The sequence below is a fragment of the Hylobates moloch genome, unplaced genomic scaffold (genome assembly GCF_009828535.3).
Source record: "Hylobates moloch isolate HMO894 unplaced genomic scaffold, HMol_V3 SCAFFOLD_6, whole genome shotgun sequence".
In the NCBI taxonomy this organism is placed as follows: domain Eukaryota; kingdom Metazoa; phylum Chordata; class Mammalia; order Primates; family Hylobatidae; genus Hylobates; species Hylobates moloch.
Genome location: NW_026652281.1, coordinates 144081641 through 144109363, shown reverse-complemented (window position 1 = coordinate 144109363; position 27723 = coordinate 144081641). Strand labels below are relative to the sequence as shown.

Here is a 27723-nt window from a genome sequence, read left to right as displayed (position 1 = left end):
AGAGACCTGAGACCCACGGAATTTAGTGTGTACTTGCTTTTGTTTTGTTTTTCATTTTCTTCCCTCATGACTAAGAGCAGATCACTAAAATCTTCTGCTCTGTTGTTAGGCCTAAAATGTCTTATGTCTTATTTTACTTTTCTCCAAAAACCATCATCCATTTCTAATTCTTTGACACTATGAAACTTTAGGTCTAAAAATACCTGTCCAGGTCTTCTTGTAAAGCTCATGATCATTTTAGGAAAAAAAAAAAAAAAAAAAAAAAAAAAGAATTGGTTTTCTTGGATGGCAGCAAATGCCATTAAGTAATCCCTAAATCCTACGATCTAATGCTTTCTTTTCACAAAATAAACTACTTTAATGCATTTCAATCCCGATTCATTTAGGTGATGACAAGGTAATTTTTCTACTTCAGGCTTCATTGACGGCATTGGTGTTTCACAATACCGGGTACCCCAATTTGTCAACCTGCCACGGTTTCAAAAGAAGCTCCTCGACATTCCCTTACCACTATAATTGTACTGGAAAACCTTGTTATATGCTAGTATCAGTAATGCCTCATACCAATAATCTTACAATCAAACAAAAACACAGAATTAGGAGGTAAACTTGCCCAAATTATAGTCAAACCTACCACTTTCCTTCATTCACTGCCTGAATTTATTTATTAATTTACTTTTGAGATGGAGTCTCGCCCTGTTGCCCAGGCTGGAGTGCAGTGGTGTGATCTTGGTTCACTGCAACCTCCCCTCTCCGGGTTCAAGCAATTCTCCTGCCTCAGCGTCCCAAGCAGCTGGGACTACAGGCATGCACCACCATGCCTGGCTAATTTTTGTAGTTTTTAGGGGAGACAGGGTTTCACCACGTTGGCCACGGTTGCTTGAATTTATTAATGTGGTCAGCGTTTCTGGAAAAAAAATGGCTTCTGTTCATTTCTTTCATTTACCTGGAATCAGAATATGGCTGTCAAAGAAGCCATGTATCCAGGCTACTGATAGAAAAGGTGGAAAAGGTATGTTTCCTAGAGTCTTTACATTTTAATCTTTTGACATGGGGTGCTACAGGATTCCAGTTATGGCCCGTTTTGATCATCAGTAGAGAAGTCAAGGACATTGAAAGTTAGAACCAGAAATCTTTCAGATCAGGACAAGGGGAGGATGGATAAGAGGGTGGAATAATGTGGGAGTCAGTTTTTTGTCCTGATAAGGTTCTCTCTCCCACTTTACACGTCCGGATAATATTTTAAAAACATAGTTACAATGATATCTTCCCTCAAATAAGACTTTCCAATGGCCTCTTTTTATAATACTTAGAATATAATCCAAACTCTTCACATAAGCCCACATGGTCTGGCCCCTGCCCACATCTTTAGCTTCACCTTGTACTACTATATTCCCCTTACTTTTTGCACTCCAGTTATGTTAGTTTTTTCTGCTCCACTAACAGGCCAACCTTACATGCTTATTTACTCAAGGCTGCTGATAGCTTATAAAATTGTTTTTATTCAAATTAAAAAAAATACACACACACACACACACACACACACACACACACACACCCTCTGGTGGACACAGTGCTCCCCATGGTATATGCTTGGTAAAAGGGACAGCCTTTGTGGGAAAAAAGGTCCCCTAATTCTCTGAGAGGATGCAGTCCTGTACCTGATAGCACAAATTTGTAAGAGGAGCATGAGATTTCAACCCCTACATCTCCCCTTGGCCGGGTTCCTTTGTGCAGTGCACATAATACACAACCTTCCATGGCAGCCTTGGAATCCCTCTCCCTGGAAAGTTCTTTTCGACAAAATTCCCACGTGTGGTTGTATCTCATTACTCAGATCTCAGGTCAGATACCACTTCCTCTGACAGTTCTTCCCTACTCTAATAAACCACTTTCCCGGTTCCACTACTGTCTACACACACTGTGCTTTTCTTATCTCTTGTAGCCTAGTTACTATTTGAAATTATCTTGCTTACTGGTTGTTCAAACATTTATTATTTGTCTCCTCCTCACTAGAAAATGAGCTCCAAGAGCCAAGGAATCTTGTAGTCTTGGTCACTATGATGTCTCCAGAACCAATGGCATGCCTGAAATGTTCTAGACATTTGGTAACTATGTCTTAAAATGATAGGGGAATGCGGAGAATAGAGTTTAGTGTGAAAGAAGACTGAAATCAAGGGGCATACTTGGAGGTTATAGTCATAACCTTTGTGAGAGATTTTCATTCTGAATGTGTTTGATCTGGGACATTACAAGACTTCTATAGAGTAAGGAATGGAAAAAGGCCAATAAAATCCCTTAAGGTTCTGTCAGCCAAATCCTTCTTGTCTTTTGTATTTTCATTTTATGGTTACTGAGAGGCCACGAATCCATAAGAAGAATCCTGATAGCAATGTAGCAGTCAGTCAGAAAAGGAGACTAAACTGAAAGGGTTTCATGACCATCAACCTGCATGACAATATGCCTTAGTTAATTCAAAACCAATAGAACAACGCACTTTTACAAGTCAATAACCTTGATCTCCACAACTAAGACAGAAGTAATCTAATAACAAATCATGTCCTGTGACATAAATCTATACTACTAACATTACTTGCTCAGATAGGAAATGAAATTACATGTTACCTGCCAAATGAGTTCATCAAAGAAATCAACATAACTCTCAATTCCTAAATAGAGGGGACAAAGCCTCTACCTCCCTGGGTAGCCTCAAATTTGCTTGTTAACAGGGACAAGGGGTACTCCCAAACATTAGCTGCCAAGGCAAGTATACATAACAAATTTGAATGACTCTCTCCTACCTGGGCCCTATCTGAGCTTAAGGTCTCAGATATGAGCTAGAGCCTCACCCTCCCTCATCAAGTACGCAAAGAACACTACCACTTACTATTATTTATATGCAAGTCTCCTTTTGCAAACTCAAAGTTTGTGCCTATCCATAAATTCTGAAACTCTGTTATCTGTCCATGCGCTTATGAATAAAATCCAGACATTTAGGCATTCACATTGGGAATTGTAGGGATTATGACCCACAGCTTGGCTGAAGTTGGTCTTCGTGTGGTAAAGACAGTCTTTATTAAATAGGATTAATAGTACAAAGAATTACAAAGGTACAATTCATTACTTAGACGTTTATGGATTTTACCACGCTTTTATCCAGTTACAATGGCTCTTGCTCAAGACAATGGGTGTTAGCCATTTGCTTGTACAAGAAAACCAGAGGAAGTAGTAATTTAACCCACTAGCTTGTGATACTGCAAGGACCAAAAAGAACTAAACATCAACTTTTCAAATAATTTATATGTCATTATGTCCTAAACTCCAGATAAGGATTTTTGGATGTTCACTTTGTTAGCCAAGGTCTATTATTAGCCTGACCAGTCTACTTAACCTATTTTTGTTTTTGTTTTTCCTTTGCAACTATAAAATAAGGATAACTGTAGTAAATGTAGTTAAATATGGGTGCTATAAATGGTGTAATATTTATAAAGTACTGAGCAAACCACCAGGCACATATTAATACCTAACATTTGTTGATCATCTTCTATTATATCATTTTAATATCATTCATCCAAGAAACAGTGGTCTTCACCACTATCATATTAAAGCAATAACCCTGGGTTCATAGAATTTGTGCCACAAAAAAAGTAAAACATAGAATTAAAACTTTTGTTCTCATCTAAAACAAATATAGAACTCCTTATGGAAGAAATAGAAAATACCATGGTGAAATTTTCAAAGGAGGAACTATTAGTTCTAATGAAATAGACTTACCTAAATCATCACAACGTGGCAGAATAGCTAACTCTATTAGTTCTCCAAGTAGGATATCTTTATACACTTTTTGAAATAATAAATTATCTGCCAAATTCAACACTCCAAATATTTTCACCTAGCACTGCCATCCTTGTTCACATACCCAAGAGGCTGTTTATTAAAATGCCAAATTGACAGTATCTCTGGGCAGAGGGTTTGACTTCCTAAAAGATCTAGCTCTTTTGTAAACTTTTTTTTCCTTTGAGACAGAGTTTTGCTCTTGTTGCCCAGGATGGAGTGCAATGGCACAATCTCAGCTCACTGCAACCTCTGCCTCCCAAGTTCAAGCAATTCTCCTGCCTCAGCCTCTGGAGTAGCTGGGACTACAGGCATGCACCACCATGCCCGGCTAATTTTTTGTATTTTTAGTAGAGATGGTGCTTCTCCATGTTGGTCAAGCTGGTCTCGAACTCCTGACCTCAGGTGATCCACCTGCCTTGGCCTCCCAAAGCATTGGGATTACAGATGTAAGCCACCACGCCCAGCCTTTCCTTTGTAAAATTTTACTGCTGTTCTGACACCTACTTGTGCCACATTATTTACTTCCTATGGTTTGTGGTTCATGTCTGAACTGAAAAACTAAGAACTATATCCTAAAACCAATAAAAAATTCAATTATATTTTGGGATAAATTCCAGTGATATCTTTAATACTAACTTACCCGTTTAAGAAGTGTAGAAATCTCTAAGAAAAATGTTCCTAATTCAGATACTTTTCTGGCTGACATTACCAGCAACCTAAAAAACCAATGTGATGGATGGAAAAAGTTAAAAATATTTCACTCTGTGGTTCCAACATTTCAGAAGTGCAATTGCAGGGAACTAGATTTAAGCTTTAATTAGGAAACATATATATCACAGGGTTGCTCCTTCCCTGTGATCAGTGGGAAAAAAAAATTTTATGTGCATGAGTTGAAATGCAGAGATCAATAAAAAGCAAGTTTGACAACCCCAAGGCCAAAGAAGCTTTGAGGAATTTGGAGATTAAAAAGATTATCTCCATAAACCTGGGACCATGCCATTTAATGATTCTATCATTGGGGCTACAAACTAGATGCAGAAATCCTTTGCTCAAATATTATTAATTAGACATTTTTAACACCTTATTCCAAAAAGAAAAGGTGTATTTCACAAAAGTCTGTTAATTATGTAGTCATTTATTTATTTTGAGCAGTAAATATGTTTATATTTGTAATTATTGAAAATCAGCTGAGGCATAGTAATATGAAAAAAACTTAATGAACATATCAAAAAGGAAACAAAAGGGGAAAGAAGTACAAGAAAGAATGCTTCTATGTCTTTGCTCAGGTTTACAACAGGAGAGAATGGAATAGAGTGAGTGTGTATGTGTGTGTGTGTAGGGGTGTATGTCACGCACACAGGCACACCTGTGTATCCGGTTGTATAATCAATATAAACTATCATGACAGATAATTCAAGACTTAAATTTAACTTTGGAGCTCACGTCTCTGTTGAAGGGTGTAAATGAGTTGAGCTGGAAGGCACGATGGAGGTGATCCTCTCACGTTTTCTGGTGGAAGCTCATTTCTTACAAGTGCTTGACAACCACACACTTGGACAGCCAGGCCTCTGATCATTTCTGCCTCTCATGTCTCGATGTGGAGCACAAAGCTGTAAGTGGGACATTCTGCAGGACCGATGCTAAAAGCTTTGTTGTGGGAATCCCTAAAGCATATTCCTATAAATAGGACTGTCTGCATTCACTCAAGTTGCGCACACTGACCCAAATAGGAACGATGCACATGACTCACAAATGTGTACATCGATACGCTGCAAACCTAACACACAGGCACAGTTCCCAAACTGTGGATGTTTCCTTAGAAACATCCTCAGCATTTCTAGCTGCCTCTCCTCCTAGATGATATGTGAGAAAAAGTCCAAACAAAAGACAACTGGAAGAAAATCGTTTCAACATGTATGCAGGCAACCCACATGATAGAAAAACGGCCAAATGAAAAATGAACTGCTAATTCACAAAGGTAATGCAAATGACAAAACTGAGCACAAACACACAAAACTGATCAAATGTAAGGAGACTCAAGCGTCCTGCGTTCCGGTAAATGGAAGTTGTAACAAAAACTGGTTTGACTCATCAGATTAAGAAAAAATGGAAAGACTGGTAATCTCAGTGCTGCTATGGGTGTAGGAAAACAGGCAGACAAATTCATCCACCGCTGGAAGGAGTATGAACTGCTGCCCCCTTTTTAGATCTTCGTCTGACTCTATTAAAAATTTAAAACTATATCAACTCCTTTATTCAGCAGTCTGAATGTTAGAAAGAATCTACCCTATGACAGAAAACAAACACCAGTCATATGCAAGGATATATACACAAGTTTGAAGCTGTATGGGCCAAAAAAATATAAACTACAGAAATGCCCACTAAAACAGGGAAGAAAATTATGATATACACTATGTGTCTTAGTTTGAGTTCCCCAGAAACAGACCCTGAGATAGCATTCCTGTAAAAATGATTTATTTTGAAGGGTTCTCAGGAAAAGCAGGTAGAGAAGAGGAACGGGGAAGGGAGGGAGGCCACTGTGCCACCTCAAGCAACATCCAGCGGTGGGTTATTCTGGCTTAGTTGCACAGGGAAGCTTAGGAGATGGCTCTGGTCCCATTCAGTGTCATCCCAGACAGAGCCCTACCCCTGTTAGTCTTTTGTTCCAGGCTGCCCCCAAGCGAATGTAAAGCAAGTTCTGGCCCAGGCTGGCTGGTGGGAGTGAGGACATCAAAAATCATGGGCACAAAAGTGGTGGAAACATGCCACCTCACCTGCGGCACAGTGGCTTATTATGCACTATTTAAAAGAATGGATTCGATACATACATTTAGCTATAGGGTTGAGCACTATATATAAGTGGAGGTGGTAGGGGGAGCCTATTAGACAACAATATGAATGCCAAGACACTCAATTTTTGTGGGAGGCTAGGGGGGAAGTCTTATTTAATTATTTATGTGTTCAAGCCTACAATAAAGTGTGGAATGATTTACATCAAACATTAACATAAAAGTACCACAGGACAGTAGGGATGGGAAAGATTGAGGCATGGTGAAGAATTGAAGAGAAACGGTAACTCTTCGCTTTAGATACTTTTGTATTTTTGGTTGGCCTATGCAGTGCATTGCATTCATAAGGTAAGCAACAGCCAGTAAGGCAAAAGATTAAACATGCTTTATCAAAATTAATTTCTATAAGCTCTTTTCCTTAGATTGGAAAGACTCAGATTAAAATATTTCCTTGGAGTAAGCAGGCTTGTCATTTAGCTCTGAGCTGGGAAATGCCTTTGGGACTTATGTTTATATTTGTGATCCTGAAACTGACAGACAAGCAAGCATAGTCATTCTGGGCAATGGGGGAATAACACAAAAGGAAGTGGAAATCTGTGCATTAAATCATTGTGCTAATAATATTCAGGATGCAAGTATCTCCATTATTTATAAAATTAGAAGCAATCAGTAGCAGGAGAATGGGTAAATGAATTAAAATGCATTAAACAGAATTAGGTACTACACAGGCATTAAATTATGTTTTTGAAAATTTTATTGACTTAAAGGAGCATATTATAATGTGAGGCTAAAAGATGGAATGTGGGCCGGGCACAGCGGCTCACACCTGTAATACATCCCAGCACTTTGGGAGGCCGAGGTGGGTGAATCACCTGAGGTCGAGATTTCAAGACCAGCCTGAGCAACAATGGAGAAACCCCACCTCTACTAAAAATACAAAATTAGCCAGGCGTGGTGGCACATGCTTGTAATCCCAGCTACTTGGAAGGCTGAGGCAGGAGAATCACTTGAACCCAGGAGGCAGAGGTTGCAGTGAGCCGAGATCACTCCATTGCACACCAGCCTGGGCAACAACAGTGAAACTCCACCTCAAAAAAGAAAAAAAAAAAAAGATGGAATATGTGGTTCTGAATATATAAATGATTCTTACCACAAACAGTTAAATATAACATATAACTATACCCCCATATGCATACATATGTATCCATGTTTAGAAAAATGCATTTCTCCTGAAGAATATATGTCACCTAAACAATGGTTAGACCTAAGATACGGGAATCAGGCTGATTTTAAAAGTTTCTTCTTTTTACTTTTCTGCATTGTTTTAATTTCAGCCAAACCATGCTTTATAGCATTTTCATCAAGTAAGACGAAATCAAATGATAAAACAACTTACTTCTAAGAAGAAATGATTCTAAAGAAACTAATTCCCTCAATTTAATAATTTTGAGATTAATAGCAAAAAAGGGTATGTACATTCTCTTCTACTGTTGAACTGACCAAATCGAATTCCCTAAAAAGTACCTAGTGTCTGTTTATTCTGATATTTTAGCAAAAACCACATTAAGTGCATATATCTGGTCAGCCTGGCCATAGAGTATCCGGGAATTGCGTGTGCAATTTTACAGCTTCCAAGTTGATTCCAAGAAAAAAGTGTGCAGGGACCCAAAACTGCAGGCACTTGGGGATTAGAAAGGCTAGTCTACATGGAAAGGTCTGCATTTACATCCTCTCCTACCATGTCCTACACCTCCCTCCATGTCCTACCACAATTAACTTAAAGACTTCAGCAGTTAAAAGAAGAATGAGCAGCCAGGCACAGTGGCTCACACCTGTAATCCCAGCACTATGGGAGGCCGAGGCGGGCTGATCACGAGGTCAGGAGTTTGAGACCTGCCTGACCAACATGGTGAAACTCTGTCTCTACTAAAAATACAAAAATTAACCAGGCGTGGTGGCACACGCCTGTAATCCCAGCTACTCAGGAGGCTGAGGCAGGAGAATCACTTGAACCCAGGAGCTGGAGATTACAGTGAGCCAATATCACGCCATTGCACTCCAGCCTGGGCAACAGAGTGAGACTCTGTCCCCCCCAAAAAAAAAAAACAAAAACAAAAACCACACACAGAAAAAACAAGAATGAGTATTTACTCTCAGCAAGTACATCTACTAGATAAAAATGAGTGAAGATACCTTTTTTAAAAACTAGCATATTAGAAATGTATCTGTGAGTTAAAAGTTCAGTATAGTATGCATTATTCACGGCAGGAGATTATCTTCTCTTCTACAGCCTTGAAAGTAAAGGGAGCCATATTTTTGAAAGTCCAAGGTGGTGGAAATAGGGCAACATCTTATCATTATTACTAAATATCAACGGTTCTCCTAAAGAATGTTCTGCAGATTTTCAGTCAAAAAGTGGCATTCCCTTGTCTGACAGACTACTGAAATTCATCTATGTGGTACACAGGTGGGGTGGCAAACCTTTTATACATTTTTTAGATGTCTACCCTCAACAGACCATTCCCAACTTTCAAGAAATCTTTCTGTGAATTTGTACACACTGAATGCAGAAACAGGGAAAGACACCACGAAGAAAGCCCTCGCTCAAATCCATACTATATTCCCTTGGAAACAGTGAGGCAGCAAAGTGACTCACAGAGATCTAATTAAATGGGGGCGGGGGGGGGGGAGTCCTTTTTAGGTTTATTTAAAAAATATTGCCTCGTTTAATTTTTCTTAGTGACTTGCATTGCAGATATTGACCTTTTAAAATTTATTTATTTATTTATTCGGACTCTATTCAGATCATCTTAAGAAAACAGCTGGAAAGTAAAGTCAGTTCAAAGGTAAGGCCTGGGTGAATAACAGGGTTAGACTGAATTCTTATTTAATTTTAAAGTGCATCTGACAGGCTTCCTTCCCACGATCCTTTTTGCACAAGCACGCTGCACAGTTGAAGAAAAGCTCTTCTCTTACATTCAATAACGCAAGGCCCTTCTAACCCAGTGGAGCGTACTGCCTAAAACGCACACACGCTGCAAGCTGGAAAACTATTGAAAATCTTTTTATATATCAAGTTTTATTTCACCACTAATAACCCTACTCATATTAAAATAATATGCCATGTACTTATTCAAGGAGTAATAACATTTACCATCTTTGGTTTTAAACACAAAGAATTCTAAAAAGCAAAGCCAATGGATCTAGCAAATATGACCTGAATTTATAGAATATTACTTTTACTATCTTCCTTTCAACCGTGTTTTCTTTCTGCCTGAAATAAAAATGTACCAGATTATATAACACTGCTGCAAAATAAATAACTTTTATAAGTGACGGTTTCTCTATACACTGTAAAATGATACTTTATGGAAGGGTAATGAATGGCTAGCTTAAAGCAAATATGGTAGAGTTTCTATAAAACATGACTTTTGTAACAGATCAAAAACTGAAGCTGAACTTTTATTTTGCTAAGATCTAGTGCAATGTTATATTGTTCCAATGAGACGTAAAAATAAGCATTTTTCCTCATCGGTGAAAACTAATCGAATGCTTTCTTGAATAATATTTTGATCTCCAATTTTAAATCATCTTTGAATACAACAAACTGGATCTATTATGATGGAGAAGTGCAAGGCTGTGAATTACCCATTATGCTGGAAAATCTAGAAGTTTTTTTAATTGGTTTTGAAAGAAAGCATTATTCTGCATTTCTAGTCATGTTTCTACTCCTAAGGCTAATATTAAAAATGAATTACAATTCCTGAGCAAAGGAATTGACTCAGAATCATGGCTGGGATTAACATTTTGTTACAGATAATCCACAAACCAGAGAATCCAAAAGCCTATAACTGAGAGTTGAATATATTTTCTAAGTAAGAAGCTAAAATGCTCATTAGACACACTCCATGTGAATAATGAACCATCTGAAAAGAGTACACGTGTTATGTAAAGCATTTTACATTCTATTGTACAATGAGTTCCTGCCCCAAAATCACCAGTTTAAGTATTTAGTCACTACATTTTACTATATTTTGAGAAATGGGACATATGCAGGGTGGTCAACTGTCTTTCCCTGGAATTATACACATCTTCAAATTGCTCTTATCATTTAAAGACAAAGAAGAAAAGTTCGACTTTACCAACAAGCAACAAATACTGATTGTCAATCACAAACACACACCATAGACTAAACTAAACCGACATTTTCATCACAATAAATTAAATTAATGCTACAAGACAGACGCTGGTCATTTGAGCCATGAAGTGATTTCAGCTAAAACTTCAAATATTAATGAGGAGATATAAACTGACCTATTCACTGACAATTAAGCAACTCTGATTTGAGCAGCAGAAATCATTTGCATAATGAAAATGCCCTTCCCCCAATTATTCAAATTATCGTTTAAAAGGAAAAGCACACTCAGGAAGAGGTTTTTATTTGTAGGGACGTTTTAATGAGGTGATAGGTATCTTAATAAGTGTTCTTGGGTGAAGACACCTGGATTATTAAACAGCAATTCTGCTGTATCCTATGTTAATTCATAGCAAGATTTTATCATGTCTGTTTAATTTATTACAGACTTGAAGTACTTGGTATCACTTGCATGGTTTAAAGTAAACCAATTTAAACAAAAGATGAAATAAATGGTAAGTTTTGAAGATTTGAGTTTTTCTGATATTTTTCTTTTAGCCTAACAATAAGTCACCACAAGTACAAATCAGGAAGATCTGCATGAAATTAACTTCAAAGCAGCTTTGCAAATGAGTCCTAGAGGGTTTTATGGAAAAAAAAAAGTCATCAAGCAAAAATAATTTTAAATATATTAATTGTATTGAATTATTTCTCTCATGTAAAGGAGATTTAAATTAAGGAGAAAAAGCTCTATCATTGCAAAATGACCTCTTGAGTATGTAATACTCCTTAATAGGCTAGTCCTACCTGAAATAATTAAAATACATTATAATTATTCATTTATTATTATCATTATTATTATTATTATTTACAGACAGAGTCTCACTGTGTCACCCAGGATGGAGTAAAGGAGCATGATCATAGCTCATTGCAGACTTGAACTCCTGGGCTCGAAGAGCAAGGGCTGTTTTTTTTTCCTTTCTTTCTTTTTTTTTTTTTTTTTTTTTTGTCTTTTTGCAGACACCGAGTCCTGCCATGTTGTCCAGGCTGGTCTGGAACTCTTGGTCTCAAGTGATTCTCTTGCCTTGGCCTCCCAATGTGCTGGGATTACAGGCACAAGCTACCACACCCGGCCTATTCATTAATTATTAACACATTTTGAATGGCTATATTTTATTTTACTCCAGATTGCTTTAATCCATAGGCAGCTATAATTTTTCTCAAGATGAGACCTTTATCTTTGGAGACAGGGTCTCCTCTGTGACCCAGGCTGGAGGACAATGGCACGATCTAGACACACTGCAACCAAGATGAGACTTTCAAATATAGTGTTAACTTTCTATTTTAGTAAGAAAGAGTTCGCATACAATTTAATATATGATTAGTTTCATTTAGGCAGTATAACAAGTTTTATAGATGGTTTTTCAAGTTACTTCACTTCTTCAGGCCCAAATTTCCCCTTTAGAAGATGAAACAAAACATTCTCCTAAGTAATTTACAGCTCTGAAATGGCTATGTTTCTCCAGTGATATTTTTCTGAAAAAGACCATTTTTTTCCTAGTTCTTTTTCATATGAACTACACAGTCTGTCCAAAAACATCCCTTGTCATTTTACTGTTACAAGAAGGGTAAAATATTATGGTGAATAATAGAATCAATTTGATATAATTACAAAAAGAATTTTATATGATATGAATTAAATCAACTCAAGCAAGTAACTCTTTCCATAAGTGACTCACTGAATAAGTAAAGGCAGGAGCAGCAAAACAGCAAAATAAAATAAGCATTTGGAGACTCCAAAGAGATTTGTCTACATTAAAAAAAAGAGAGAGGGAGCTAAAAGGGTACTCAAATTCCAGCTACCAACAAGCTTGTACCATGTGTTTTGCTGTATAAAACAATCATTCCCACTGATACAGTAGTATTTCTTTTGATTCAATGGGCTGTTCTCATGGATAAATTGGAAAGCAACATTTGCAATAAAATGTGACAGAGGGATTTTACAATCTGCTTTGGAAAAGCCTAAAACTTGATTAAATCTAATGGTCAGGGACTGAAGAAAGTAAGCAACATTTAATCTGTTTTTATTATTACTGTTAATGTTTTTTTTTTTTAATTCCACTTTGGATAGGTCTCAGATACTGTTCTTTTCATGCAATGAAGTATAATGGCAGATGTTCCTGCATGTCATCAAACTTTCTCCAACCCCATATGTCATGTCAGTACTGATCTGTAAAATAAAGAAATCAACATTCAAGATCCAAGATTACTCACTGTACACTTGAGAATAAGAAACATGAAATATGAATGCCTTAAGAATGATTTTTCCATAGGATCTAAGAAAATAAGGGTAACCCATGATAGTTTTAGTGTTCTGAGGTAATTTTCTTTCCATTAGCAAACCTCAGTAGCTTTAACCAAGGCTAGCGTGTAAAGACAATGAGACCAAACTCTTTTCCATTGCTAATGTACACCTATAACATTAATCAAGGCCTCTCATCAAGTCAGGCGTGTTTTAAGTTAGAAAAGTGTAATTTCTGAATTTCAAAAAAATGTAGCTTTTACACTAGCCTATATTCCTAACTCGAAACTTCCACACCAAGACAAATCGATCAATCAATCAACAAACCAATCAGCCAATGCATTGGCTAAATGACTAAACTGGCAAAATAAAAATCCTAGAAACAACAACAACAACAAAAAAAACACAAACAAAATTTTTAGAAAATCATACAAAATACAACAACTTACTTCTCCTCAAGAAGGTCCACTGGCCAGAGGGTTTTTACATAAGTAAATTACAAAACGTTCTAAACTACCTGTTCAAATTTTGGAAGAAACAATTTTCTACGAATAGAGCTAGGAGTTCTGATAAGCTTATCTGATACATGTAAATCACAAACATAACCATTCATTCATTTAAAAAACAAGCTCTGTGCAAGGTAGTGGGATATCGCTATGTGTAAAAATATGGTTTCAGATTTTCCAATCTATTTTCTCCATTTTATTAAGTTGTTCCTAATCAAGCAATCAGACCAGAATAAATATATGATACACTCAAAAATCAAGTCTATATTACGACCCAAACTTCTGTTATTTTCTGCACACAGAATTCTTTACCCATTACATTCTTGGCAGGCTATTTAAAGCAACAAATACACAAGTAAGTTTGGTAGTTAGAGGTCAGTTTTGCATTATAAAGGCCTGGATGTAGATTTCTTTCAAATATGTTCCCAATTATAAACTCTTAAATGAGATTCATAACATAAAACCTTCCCATGAACAGCCCAATTCCATAAAGCAAATGGAAGTAAAATCCCTGATTAATTAATTGCAAAAGAGGAAAAGTTCTAACAATCCAAATAGGTTGATATTTGATAGAATGTTTTTTTCTTCTTGATCTTTCTAATTTCTGTTTTATTTTCTCCCAATTTTTCTCTAGATATGGATCCCTGTTCCCATTTTCTTAACTTCCTTTAGCTGCTTAACCCCATGTAGATCTGTCTGCCACCGACTGTGACATTGCTGAAATTTAACAATGGCTTTTTCATTGCCAAACCTGATGGAGTTTCCAGTCCAGATCTTATAGATGCCTCTACAGCATCTAACACAATCACAGTGTCCTGCTTCTTCGAAGTCTTCTCCGCCTTGGTTTTATAACATTCCTCTTATAGGGGTCTCCTTTGTTGGCACTTTTCAATCTTTCCCCACACTTCCTTTTCCTCATTCTATGCTGGCAATGCCGGTATTTCCCAATGTTCCATCTCCAGCTCTATTCCTTCCTCTCTTCTCTCAAGTTCCCTGGGCAATTCTGCTCACACACCACTTTTGGGGTGTTGTTCCACATCACTCCCTTGCGCTTCAGGCTTATATATCTAACTATGTGAAACATTCCTACTCGAGACCTCTCACAATCAAAATCGGACTTGGAATCTTTTCCTCGAAAACTTGTTTTGTTCTGATGAATACTGCTCACCATCCACCATATGCCCACCATAACCCTGAAGGCAATCTGGGCTCTTCCTCCTTTCCTTCCCACTTCCAATTAAGGCATGCTGACCCCTTTTCCTAAGTATGTTCTAGATCCCTTGCCTTCTTTCCATTCTTACTTTTATCACCTGAATCAATGTGCTCAGCATCTTTCAACAAAATCACCACGATGATCTTTTACCATGGACTCCCTGACTCCAAGCCTCAATCCTCCTAATCTATGCTTGATCTGCCACCAGACAATCTGCCTTCTGTGCATCCCCACTACTTTTCGATGTGGTTCTGGTATTTGTCCCCTAAAAGACATTTTCTCAGTAAAGGGCATGACCATTTACTTAGTGCTCAAACCATAACCCTGGAGGTCATACTTTTTCCCTCTTTTCCTTCACTTCTTGTATCCAATACATTAGCAAAGGCTGTCACCTGGTTCTCAAAACTACATCCCATATCCATCCACATCTCACTACTTCTACCACTTTCACCTGAATTCATCATCTTTCATTCAGAAAACTGCGAGTCCACTAATTGTTCTCCTCTTCTACTTTTAACATCGTACTTTCCATCTCCACAGAATAAACAGGGTTTTCTAAACACAAAAATTATTATGGAAAACTCCAAATATATACAAAAATATAATAATAAAATATATTATAATAAATATAATAGAACATAATAGCATATAATAGCAGTATGAATTCTCACAGCTCATGAATTAACTTCAACATGGCCAATCCTTTTCTCTTTACAACCTCACCTCCTCCCTAATATTATTTTGAAGCAAAGTATAGACATATTTCATCTGCAAATCTAACATATGTATTTCTAAAATATAAAACCTTCACTTTTGTAAACAGGCACATAACACTGCACCCAAAGAATCGAATTTCTTAATCACATCCCATGTGTGTTCACATTTCTCTAACTGTTCATGTATTTATTTATTTAATAACTTGAATCAAGACCCAAACAAGTCCCATACTTTGTGCGGATGAATATCTCTTAATGTCCTTATAATCTATACATTTCTCCTCCAGCTTCTAGCAATGTTTTTCTTGAAATTTTGTAGAAGAAACTAGATATTTGTCCTTTAGAGTTTAAGGGCAAAGTCAGAATTGTGCTGGTTTTATTACTACAGTGTCCTTTAAACATAGTCCTCTTTCCCTCTATTTATAATTGATTATTGGAGCTGGAAGTTTGATGGTAGTTATGTTAAAGTCAGGTTCATCCAGGTATAATTTAGGTACAGTAACATTTGAGGGGAGATGATCATGTTTTGTAAACATTACTACAATCATGGCATTCCTATGCTTAAAATCCTCCAATAAATTCTTACTGCATGGAAAATAAAATGGAAAATCTCCTTACCATGGCCTACATGATCCTCAAGATCCGATCACTCACCACCTCCCTAATCTTATCATGGACTCGCTTCCTCTCTGACCACCAGATAACCACATTTGGTCTTTTCTCCTTTGTATCAGCATTCCACTTGTCTTCCCACCCCAGGCTTTTGCGTGTATTGTTCCTTTTGTCTGAAAAGATCCAATAAGTGCTGATTCTTTCTTGTTACCAAAGTCTTAGCTCAAATATCATACATTTTAAGAAGTCTTCTCTGCATGCCTTGCTTAAATTAACCAGTGCCTGCATGCACATAGATGTTCATTTATGTAAATTATGTACATATATGAAACTAGAGGGAGTACATAAACTCCCTCTAGTTTCAAAGTCCTTATGATTTTCTGAAATTATATTTATCTGTCGTTTATTTTTTTGTTTAGCTCATCTCACTGGACCATAAACTCTATGCTTATCTACTACCTCAGTGCTGAAATTAGTACCCCCGGCACTTAGCATAAGTCAATAAATGTTTGCTGAGTTGATCAATGACTCAATGGATGATCTGATGCCTACAATTTCCAGCACTGTCTTCCCTGATGCTGTTTCTCAGACACAGTGAATGGATGCACCTGCTTTTCCCTAAATCCAACATGCTCTCTCTGGTCTCTGTACTTTTGTGTACGATACCTGATCTTTCTTCTTTCTGCCGCATTCATTCAGGCTAATTCTTTACGTTTTAGTTAAGCATAAGAAGCTACCCATTTATGTCACAGCCAGAGTATACTGTATTTATAAAATATGCTGTATGTACTTCAGAGAGGGCCCTATAGCATAATGGCTAAGAGGAACGTTCTGGAGTCATGTGGGCTGGATTCTCTGTCTTTGCTCCATCACTTAAGTATTCAGATAAAGAAATTTCATTCCATAAAATCTCTTGACTTCAGTTTTCTACTTTTAAAAAGAATGAGGTTAATATAATAAACTCATAGAACTCTTTTGAGGATTATATAATATATGTAAAGTGCTTAGAATATTTAATCAATAAATATCAGCTCTTCTTGGTAACTATTCTGTAATTGATGTAACACCTCATATTGAAGTGGTTTATTTTGTGACTGCTTCTCAATACTGGTAGGTCTTCACTGGCATGGTGGGCAGATGTTTTTGTTCTTTCCTGTTTCTAATCCCAGCCCTGGGTGTGGCTTCTGATATATCATAGTATTCCATACATGTTTCTTGAGGGTCTATAAGTGAATCTGGTTTCCCTTGACCAGAAATACACCATAGGTAAGGGAGAATCAATAGTGTGTGAATAAAGACTAGTAATATATGCCCTAATAATTCACTGATACAAAACAAATCAGTGAGGAATAACTGCTGTGTGTTTATTTGGAGAGGGGAAAGGGGCAGTTAGTCCGACTTGCCTTCATGGATCAGAGAAAAGAAAGAATGGAAAGTTAAATTCAAATCTAAGACCCCATTCTTTGAATATATCTCCTTCCCACCTCAGAGGGAAAAATTCAGTCTATTCCTCTGTAAAACCAATAGCTACATAAGGAATAGCATCTCTTCATCTAGGTACAAAATCTTTCCTTGGTTCACATAGTTAAGAATCCAAAAACATAACATAACAATCGCAAAGCAGGCCAAACCCAATAATATTCATGAACTCAGAAAAATGAGCACAGGCTTTGTATCACAGCCCTTTAACCTCTGCAAACCATACATTAAATAAAGGCCAGCAAACTTTTTCTGTGAAGGGCCAAATAGTAGACACCAAAACATTTAATAAGCCGAAAGGCTCGAGAGCCACACTAATTAACACTGCTGTTGTACTGGAATATCCACGGGAAACATGCAATTGAACCGTATGGTCATATTCCAGTAAACTTTATTTATGGATGTAGGCATTTTAATTTCATGTAATTGTTTTTTGTTTGTTTGTTTTTTGTTTTTTTGTTTGGTTTTATTTTGTTTTTGAGACAGAGTCTCACTCTGTCGCCCACGCTGGACTGCAGTGGGTGCAATCTCCACTCACTGTAAGCTCTGCCTCCCGGCTTCAGGCCATTCTCCTGCCTCAGCCTCCTGAGTAGCTAGGACTACAAGCACCCGCCACCACGCCCGGCTAATTTTTTGTATGTTTAGTAGAGATGGGGTTTCACCGTGTTAGCCAGGATGGTCTTGATCTCCTGACCTGGTGATCTGCCCGCCTCAGCCTCCCACAGTGCTGGGATTACAGGTGTGAGTCACCGCACCCAGCCAAAAATTATTCCTTTGATAATCTTTATAAAGTCACTAGTATAGCAAATTTTTTAGTTAATATGAATCATAAAAATAAAAATATTATTTAAAATATCCTTATATTAAGTATTTGATGGGCAACTGATTCAAGGACTTTATTAATCCTAATTCCCTCAACACGTATTTTTTCAATGTCTGTCCATCTTATTTGTGACAATTTCCTCATTTATAAGAGAATAGAAACTTTTTTTTTTTTTTTTTTGAGACAGAGTCTCGCCCTGTCACCCAGAGTCTCGCCCTGTCACCAATTATGGTTTAAAAATAATCATGCGGTAGCTCACGCCTGTAATCCCAGCACTTTGGGAGGCCGAGGCAGACAGATCACGAGGTCAGGAAATCGAGGCCATCCTGGCTAAGACAGTGAAACCCTGTCTCTACTGCAAATACAAAAAAAATTAGCCAGGCATGGTGGCAGGCACCTGTAGTCCCAGCTACTCAGGAGGCTGAGGCAGGAGAATGGCGTGAACCTGGGTGGGCGAGCTTGCAGTGAGCTGAGATTGAGCCACTGCACTACAACCTGGGTGACAGAGTGAGACTCCATCTCAAAAAATAAATAAATAAATAATAAAGAAATAAAGAAAAATTTAAAAAATATATAATCACATGGTACATTTTTTTCTTTGTTCCTGAAGGAAAAGAAATACATGTTTCTTTTACTCAATAGATATTTATCAAGCACATACTACATATGTGCAAGGCAATGTGAAATATAGCAACCTCTCTGACACTTGTGCAAGAATCATCCATCTTTTTTGTGCATTCTCAAGTAAGTATCTGAAACAGATAAATGAAAAATGTCATTATTATTTTGATAAACCTCAGAAGAAATGCAACCACCTTCACTCAAGGATCAATATGACCCACAGTTTTCAAGACCCAAAGTTCTCCAGGGAGTGCTGCAAATTGACAGGATAGTCTCTTAGTGCTTGATCTGACATGAGGTACAGTGAAAGACACGTAGACCTCGAGGTGAAGAGCCTCATCTCAGACAGTTCCATATTGGCCAGACAGGCAGAGTGGCTCAAGATGGCAAGCTACCTCTTCCACACGTCAATTGTGAATTACACTCTCTAAATTGGATCCACAGCTGTGATTTTCAGTTCCTAGAGTACCCTCCAAATAACTAGTTGTAAGAAAGAATAAAATAAAAGCCTGCCTTTCCCCCAAACATACACCTTTTGGCAATCTGCCATGCCAACTCACAAAGAACATGCATATCTAAAAAGGGACACTTCTGGGACTCCATCCGAAAAATGACATACCAAGAGTCTGGCATAGGGGCTGCTGTCAGGCACTCCAACGCCTAACTTATTCCAGTTTTGGAGACCTACAGAGTAGATCTATGAAATAAACTTGGCTCAGAGGGAGCCTGAAATACTCAGCCCCAAACAAATGAGAATCAGGGAAACGGTGCCAAACTTTCCTCTTGTTTATTTTCAAAGGAAATGAGAAATCTTTAAAAAAGAAAAAAACAGAGGAAGCTAAGATGATCGCCCACAATATTAGCCCCTTTCTGGGAATCTGAAGGAAACTCGGAATCTGGCAATCAGCATGCATGACAAAAAGTGAATTTTGCTATCTTTCACAAAGCAGATATTCTGCTTTTACCTAATCAACTGCATGTAGCTACAGAGGAGATCTGGAAGTGAGTGATAAATGCAGATGAAAGTTGATATATCAGGGTGCAGAGGTAACCTGGCTGAATGTAACACAGCTGTGTAGGTATGATATGTGTATATATCTCATATATATGCACATATGCACACACAGACATAATGGGAGAGAGGTAGAGGAAGAAAGAAGAAAAAATAGTGAAAAAAAGATCATCTTTCACATACAAATATAAACAAACATACACAAATATAGGGAGAACAGGGAACAAACCTATCGTCTCTCACATACAAAAACATAATAATTCATGTCCTTTCAATTCTTCAAAAGCATGCTTCCTTTGAGCCGGATTATTAGATAATTCCTACATTACTATTTCCCACAGATATCCTCCTGAAATTGTGTCGGTTATTTAATCTGCAGGTTAAATTAGACGCCTTTATCACCTGGCATAACCTTAAAACCCTGCAACTGTCTTTACAACACTTCTAGTTTCATGGAAAGTTCACTGGGTTGACATTTACTTACATGACTGAATTCTAAATAGAGATTAATAAAATGATTAATTTACTCTTCTTTTCTCCTCTCCCTCTCTCTCCTGTTTTCCCCATGAGTCATGGTTGGCCATCTACAAGAACAAAATATCTAACTGAGGAAAACTGTCTTCCAACCGCAGCATCTGTCTCCCTGGCAAGCTCTGCTGACAGTTGGGTCCTGGCTCTAGAATTGTTCAAGAAGCTCTTTTGGGCTGAGCTATTAGCGGGCTCTCGCCCTCCTAGGTGCAGCTTCCTACGGATTCTTCCCTATTTGAAAGATGGATTTGTATATATTTATCCTTCTGAGAATCTGCTACTGTGCAAATACCTCCAGTGGAGACCCTCGCGGGAGGGCACACAGGACACTGGAGCTCTTGCGTTCCTTTTCTTGCAAAATATCCATAAAATAGCTCTGCAGTTCCCAAGGGTCCGCTTCCGGGTGTTATGTAAGCAGCTTCTCCTTCAGAAAGGGAAAAGGATGCATCAAGACACAGAACTAAAAATGCCCACAGCTCTCTACGGGAATTTCAAAATAGCAAGTTGCTTAAATACCAAGGAAAGCACCTGGTCCCTCTCCAAGCCTAAAGATAGCCTACAATAGTTTAAGAAATGTAAGCAGGAGTGGGGGAGGGGAGAGGGGAAAGGCCACGCATGGCACTGGGGAGATTGTGGACTACACAGAATAATCTGGCAATGCGCAACTGAGCACGTTTTGTCATTTTTGAAATTCTGTAAAAAGTACTTAGCTGAGGAAGCTTTATGTTTTGTTTTTGGAAAAGCGGTTAAGGTGGAGGCATGTTTGTGTAGGAAGGATATTCCAGCAGCAGCACATCTGGCTCATTTTAATTCAGAGCCTGAAATACTTCTGTCAGGCTCTCCCTTTCTGTCTTCAAAATTTCTTCCCAAATCCACTTTTTTCAAACACTAACTCCACCCTTAGACCCCCTGGAGGTTCCTGATTCTTCAAAGAATTTGAAGAGATCTCTTGTTATTATTAGATTCCATTTTAGATTGAGAAGAAAGCAGAAAGTGGTCAAGATAGGCCCACCTTTATGTTGCCTGAAATACTTTTGAAATTTGCCTCATTCAAAAGCTGGAATGACATGGAGCACCTTCAAACTATGAAATACAACGTCTACAGGACCATTTATTTGTAACCCTCTCATTGAAAGTAAAAATAATTTAAACTCCCCAAAAGATCTAAAGGCATTTAAGAAAATCCAAGTAGCTCCATAGATTTAATATTTTCTAAGAATAAAAAAACAGAGAAAAAGATTAAGCCTTCAAAGATCTCACTTACGTAAGTCTGACAACAACAAAACATACACAGTGGAAAGGATTAATCTCAAACAAACCTCGGAAAAGAAGCTTTTGCGGAAAACTATTCCTCTGGCTAGATCTCCTTTGTTTACAATAAGTAGAATTTGGACCCATTATATATTCCCTCTTATGGTCTGTCTTGTGAATTGAGGTTGTTAAAGTAACATTGTAATTATCTTTTATCTATAGCATGATTTATTTATAATATGAAATCCCCTTTTACATTTCAAAAGTTGTAACAATCGAATGCTCTTAATAGTAAAAAAATAAAATAAAATTGGAATATGAAACAGATATTTATTTCACCATTTCTCTTCCAGAAATCTCTGAATGTTACTCCAAGAAAGACACAGCTACACATTTTGTTTTAAACGTTTACATTTTTTTTTCAGTTTTAAAGGTCATATTGAGAACCAAATCAACTATGAATATGAATAAGTTGGAGGCCATGCCTAAAGCTGGTGTCTTTTCAAGTAAAAGACAAGACTTACTAATAGTTCCATTTGTTTTCCATTAAAAATCTACTCATTGTATTCACAGCAATCCACATGCCAGTATGTGAGCCTGCTTGGACAAAGCGTTTGCTTTGTGTGTATCAGATGCAAAATTTACTTAAATTCCAGATAATTGCAAGTGCATCTGCTAGGCTTTGTCACTGGGCTATATGAACATTTTCACAGTGTATACAAAGAGCAATTATCCAACAACTAAAGAAAAAGAAACAGTCATTTCTGCAAATTATAGCCAGCTCCTTTATCAAGGAATAAGTTTGTGCTAAAAGAATACAACCCCCAAACATTTTTAAAAATAATACGTATTCTCTCACATCACATACATTAACTACACAGAACAAAAAAGGGAGCTTTTCAACTGTTAAATTACTAGGTCTGAAACAAGGATAACTGCAATTTTAAATAAAATTATCTCACAAAACATTAAAGTTTCCCCCTGGAGAAAAAAAAAAAAAAAACATACACACACAAATATCCGATTTAAATCAATTTGATGTACTGGTATATGTTCTTATTCTCTATTCATGACAAAATGTTTCAACAACAGTCACTTCACTATTTGTCATTAGTTTTTCATCGCCTACTTTTGAGATACAAATTCACAGAATCAAGAACATGAAGAAAAGTCAAAACAGGAAGACTTGGAAAAAAAAAAAAAATCAAAACACCAAACCAAACAACTTGAACTAAAAGACTTAATTGAAACATTTTTGTTCTATGCATTCAAAATTCAATTCCAAGCAGGCCTCAGGCATTCTAGTTGGACTATTCTATCAATATTTATCTTTCATTCTCTCTTTCACTCTTTCCGTTTTTTTCTCTTTTGCTTTCTTTCTTTTTTAACTTCATGCACAATCCCAATTCAACTGTCACACTCAACATGACCAGCCTTCTTTCAAAGCCCAATCCAATTTTCAGACTTTTACACCTCATGCCAACTAAACAACATCAACAGCTCTTCTCTAAAACAGTCTAATAGGGTAGCACTGTTCTTTTTAACAAATTCTCAAAGCTATCAAAAAATGATCACAGTGTTGTTGTTAGAACAGAAAGTAAACTATTTAACAGAAAAGTAAAAAATTTTTGTGACAGTTGACATATTTGAAATCTACAAGTTTAGTGGACATTTATTTCCTGTTTCACCTTCATTTAAATATCTTCATTATCATTTTGTAAAGTGTATTATGTTACCGGCCAAAGCTATTAGTCAGTAAAAAACCATCTCCGAATTCCCCAAACTGGAGAACCATCATTATCATTAATATTTCATGGAACTGCATTAAATGAGACAATATTCAATATTTAACTATCTAATCCTACAGTAATTTATATTAGAAAATACCAACCATGTGAGAATTCAGCCAGCTGGATTATTTTATTGGATGAACCTTTGTCATTATTAATAACACTTCAGTATCTCATATTTTTTCAGCACAGAATGTAACATCCAAGGACTGAAAGTGATTTTGTTTCTAATTAATTCTCAAAATCCGTGGGAGATAGTGATGGAAGGATAAATATATTAATTTCGAATTGAAGAATTAAAGGCTGAGCCTTCAGATGCAAAAATTTTACTAGAGATGTGGGTTACTTGGTTGGGCCCTGCACTTCAGTAGGTTTCCTAATAATTTAGTGAGGAAGACCTGTTTGAACCAGAGAGTCTAAACCACAGAAAAAAGAGATGCAGTTTTATTTTTTTCAAGTCCCACATTATTATTTGTTACTAATTTATAAGCAGAAATGAAACATTCTTCTTATACATTATCCAGAATTCCTATGATTAATGTGCTTTCTTTGTCTATTTATACATAGGCAAACATCAGCCCATTCCAGGTGAATTATCTTTAACTTCGAAATGAGCAGAGTTCAGAGATAACATGTTAATATGACTCTTGATGATACCAAAAGGAATTCTACATGACTAACATATTTGAGATCTGTGTGTGCTAAAATGAAAAGCATTCGGCTTAATACCGTTATCATCTAGAATGCCTTCCAATTCATTTTCAGCAACAGAGAAGTTCTCATTGCTTTTAAGCTTTTAAGTTCACACTCTGACACACTTACTATCCATCCCCTAAGATCCTTATGGGTTATTCTCCATATAAGGAATAACGGTAAATATTTTTGCAGGGCGGGCCAGGTGCAGTGGCTCACGTCTGTAATCCCAGCACTTTGGGAGGCTGAGGCGGAAGAATCACGTGAGGTCGGGAGTTCAAGACCAGCCTGGACAACATAGCAAAACCCCATCTCTACAAAAAATACAAAAGTTAGCCTGGTGTGGGCCAGGCACTGTGGTTCACGCCTGTAATTGCAGCACTTTGGGAGGCCAAATCGGGCAGATCACAAGGTCAGGAGATCGAGAACATGGTGAAACCTCATCTCTACTAAAAATACAAAAATTAGCTGGGCATAATGGTGTGTGCCTGTAGTCCCACCTACTTGGGAGGCTGAGGCAGGAAAATCACTTGAACCTGGAAGGCGGAGGTTGCAGTGAGCCGAGATTGTGCCACTGCACTCCAGCAGCCTGGCAACAGAGAGAGACTCCATCTCAAAAAAAAAAAAAAAAAAAAAGATTAGCTTGGTGTGGTGGCACATGCCTGTAATCCCATCCACCCATCCACTGGGAGGCTGAGGCAGGAGAACCACTTGAACCCAGGAGGTGGAGGTTGCAGTGAACCGAGACTGCACCATTGTACTCCACGCTGAGCCACAGAGTGAGACTCTGACAAGAAAAAAAAAAAAAATCTAATCTGTTTTGTTGACTTTCCCTGTACTTTTTATTTTGAGGGAATCTCATCATATTTATCTTGCAGGAAGTCAAAGTCTTTGGTTCTTATTATATAATACGTAAGGGGCAGACTCTCTTCAGTTTCCCAGACTGCCTAGTAGAAAGCGAGTGGACACTCAGTCAATATCAAAGCCAAACCAGTGGATGCACCAGCTTGGAACTTTCAATGGTGAGCCAGGGACCCTTAGAAGCAAGGATGGGGGTGAGTTTCTTGCAGGCATTGTGCAAGCAGCCACATTTCTAGGGCAGCCGTGCGGGTGCTGCTCATGGCAATGGGTTTCCAGTGTGAGGGACGTGGAGGGCTCCAGCCAGGCCAGTGTTCAGGGGCAGAAGGAGAAATGCCTGTTTCTATATCTTATTTTGGTGACTCTGTTATTCTCAATATCCTTCTAACACATTTCTTTTCCACCTACGTTAGCCAGAATTAGTCTTTACCTTAACAAGAGAGAACATGACCTGATCACAGAATCAAAAATAATAATTCAAATTGCACAGATGTATTCTGTGTTGGTTAATTCTATAAATTATTGGAAAGTAAATTAAGAGATCCTGCAATCTGCAATTTGGTGAGTGGTAAATAATATTCCCTCATCAAAAAGACTGCATTCAGAAGGACTGGCAGTAAGAGATAAACAATCTCATAAATCCTTAGAAACGCAACAGGAAAAGAGCTGAGTCAAAGTTGAAATGGGGAACACATCAGCAAAAGCTCTTTCTTTTTTTTTTCCCAGCCATTGCTTCTCTGATTCAGATCAACAAGGAACAGAAGATGGAAAGGAAATTTTGATGGCTTAGCTATGATTTACCAGAATTGAGATATGTACATCTTGAAAATCACAGTCAAAATGAGCTCTCATCAAGAGCCTGATGGGTGATATCAAAAGTCAGAGCTGCCTGGCCAAGCCTAGGAAGCTATTACCCGGGGCCGTGGACAGGGTCAGTGCCGCCAAGCACTCCGCCTTGGCCATCCACTTTCAGAGCTATTCACCTGGTGCTTTTCAAGAATATTACCCTTCCCACAAATGACTGGTAAAAGACGAATCTAAGAGTGTGAATAAGTTTTGGAAAGTAAATCCCAGAACCTGCATATTCGCTACATGCTTTCAAGTTCAACAGGGAAATACAATCCTTTAGAGAACATTTTTCATCCGTGGAACATTTGGGGAATACTTGAACATTTTCTCTCCTTCTCAATTCCAATCATTTTTCCAAAACCGCTTCTTGAAATAAAAGTAAATCATAAATTGATTCATTGCTCATGAAAAATGTAAATTGACAGCTTGGGGGCATGGAGTCATTTATCTATTCACTGATTAAATTTACACAGGCAACCGGCATATCCTAAAAATGACCAGCATCAGAATTTGTCCTTACTCTGAAACCCACATGTGAACAATGATCTGAATCCTCCTGGCAAGGATACACAGTTTAATACTGACCGTCTGGCTTTACCCTTTACTTAATCATGTCTGTTATTAGATATCTCAATTAAAAAAAAAGAGTAAAGAAAGCTGAGGTTATATCCTTGATCTCACCTGAAGCTATGCTTTTCTCAGAGTAAATACATTTGGAGTTCTAAACACACACACACACACACTCACACACACACACCCACACCCCTACTAAACTTCTGTGATTAAAATACTATTTTATGCATATGCACACAGACACACAGACACACACACACACACAATAGTACTTTTGCTTCTAGAGCAGACAGCAGTCATCCACAAACACATTTCCCCCCCTCCCCAAACTGTGTACGATTCTGTGTACACCCCATGGGGGCTTAATAAACACTTACGAATTGACTGACAAGAGAAAAACCAAGAAATGACAACCTTCAGGGTAGCCGTAACACAATTTTAACTTGAAAATTGCCCAGGAATAGACTTCACAATCTATGGGAACATACACAAATCATATAAAAAGAACCAGTGCCCCTCATATACCTAGAGTGGCCTTAGGGAATAGCTGGGTGAAAAATCACTGCTGTAGGAAGAAGAGTTCAGGCTCTCCATCTATTTACTGTTTGGCTTCTGCAATGAATCCTGCTGAGAGCAAGTTTTATTCTGTAATAACTTCTATTACAGAATAACTTTTAAAATATACATTACAACAAATACAAAAAAAAAATGATCTTCTCTAATATTTTCTTGCTAAGTCCACAAGCATCAAACCACTCCCAAGATCCATGGTGCCCTTTTAATTTCTCTGCAGCCATTGGTGACAAAAGGATAATCTACAGTGTTTGAATTGAATGGTAGCGTCTACGAATAAATGGCAATTCACAGTAAGTCGTAATTTACCCAGTGACTTCTCTAAATTATGCAATAATGGTGTGCCACAGTTCTTAAAACATGTTTCATTCAGTAATTCCTAGAGGACAGCTTCCAAATGTCTCGAGTTCAATAGTAGTTTGTTTTCCCCCTGAAGTTCATATATACTTTCAAATTTGGGAGTATGAATGGGATGTACTTTAAAGATTTTGTGGTCCCTGGAACTGAAGAATTATATAAATAAGATACACTTCTTATAACAATCTAACCTTGCCATATTTCCT

The 27723-nt window shown here is 37.5% G+C and overlaps 1 protein-coding gene across 3 annotated transcripts in view; it reads right to left on the bottom strand.

The window, feature by feature from the left end:
• TENM2 (teneurin transmembrane protein 2) overlaps positions 1–27723 on the bottom strand; it is a 1386931-nt gene that overhangs the window by 1254910 nt on the left and 104298 nt on the right. The window lies entirely within an intron of this gene.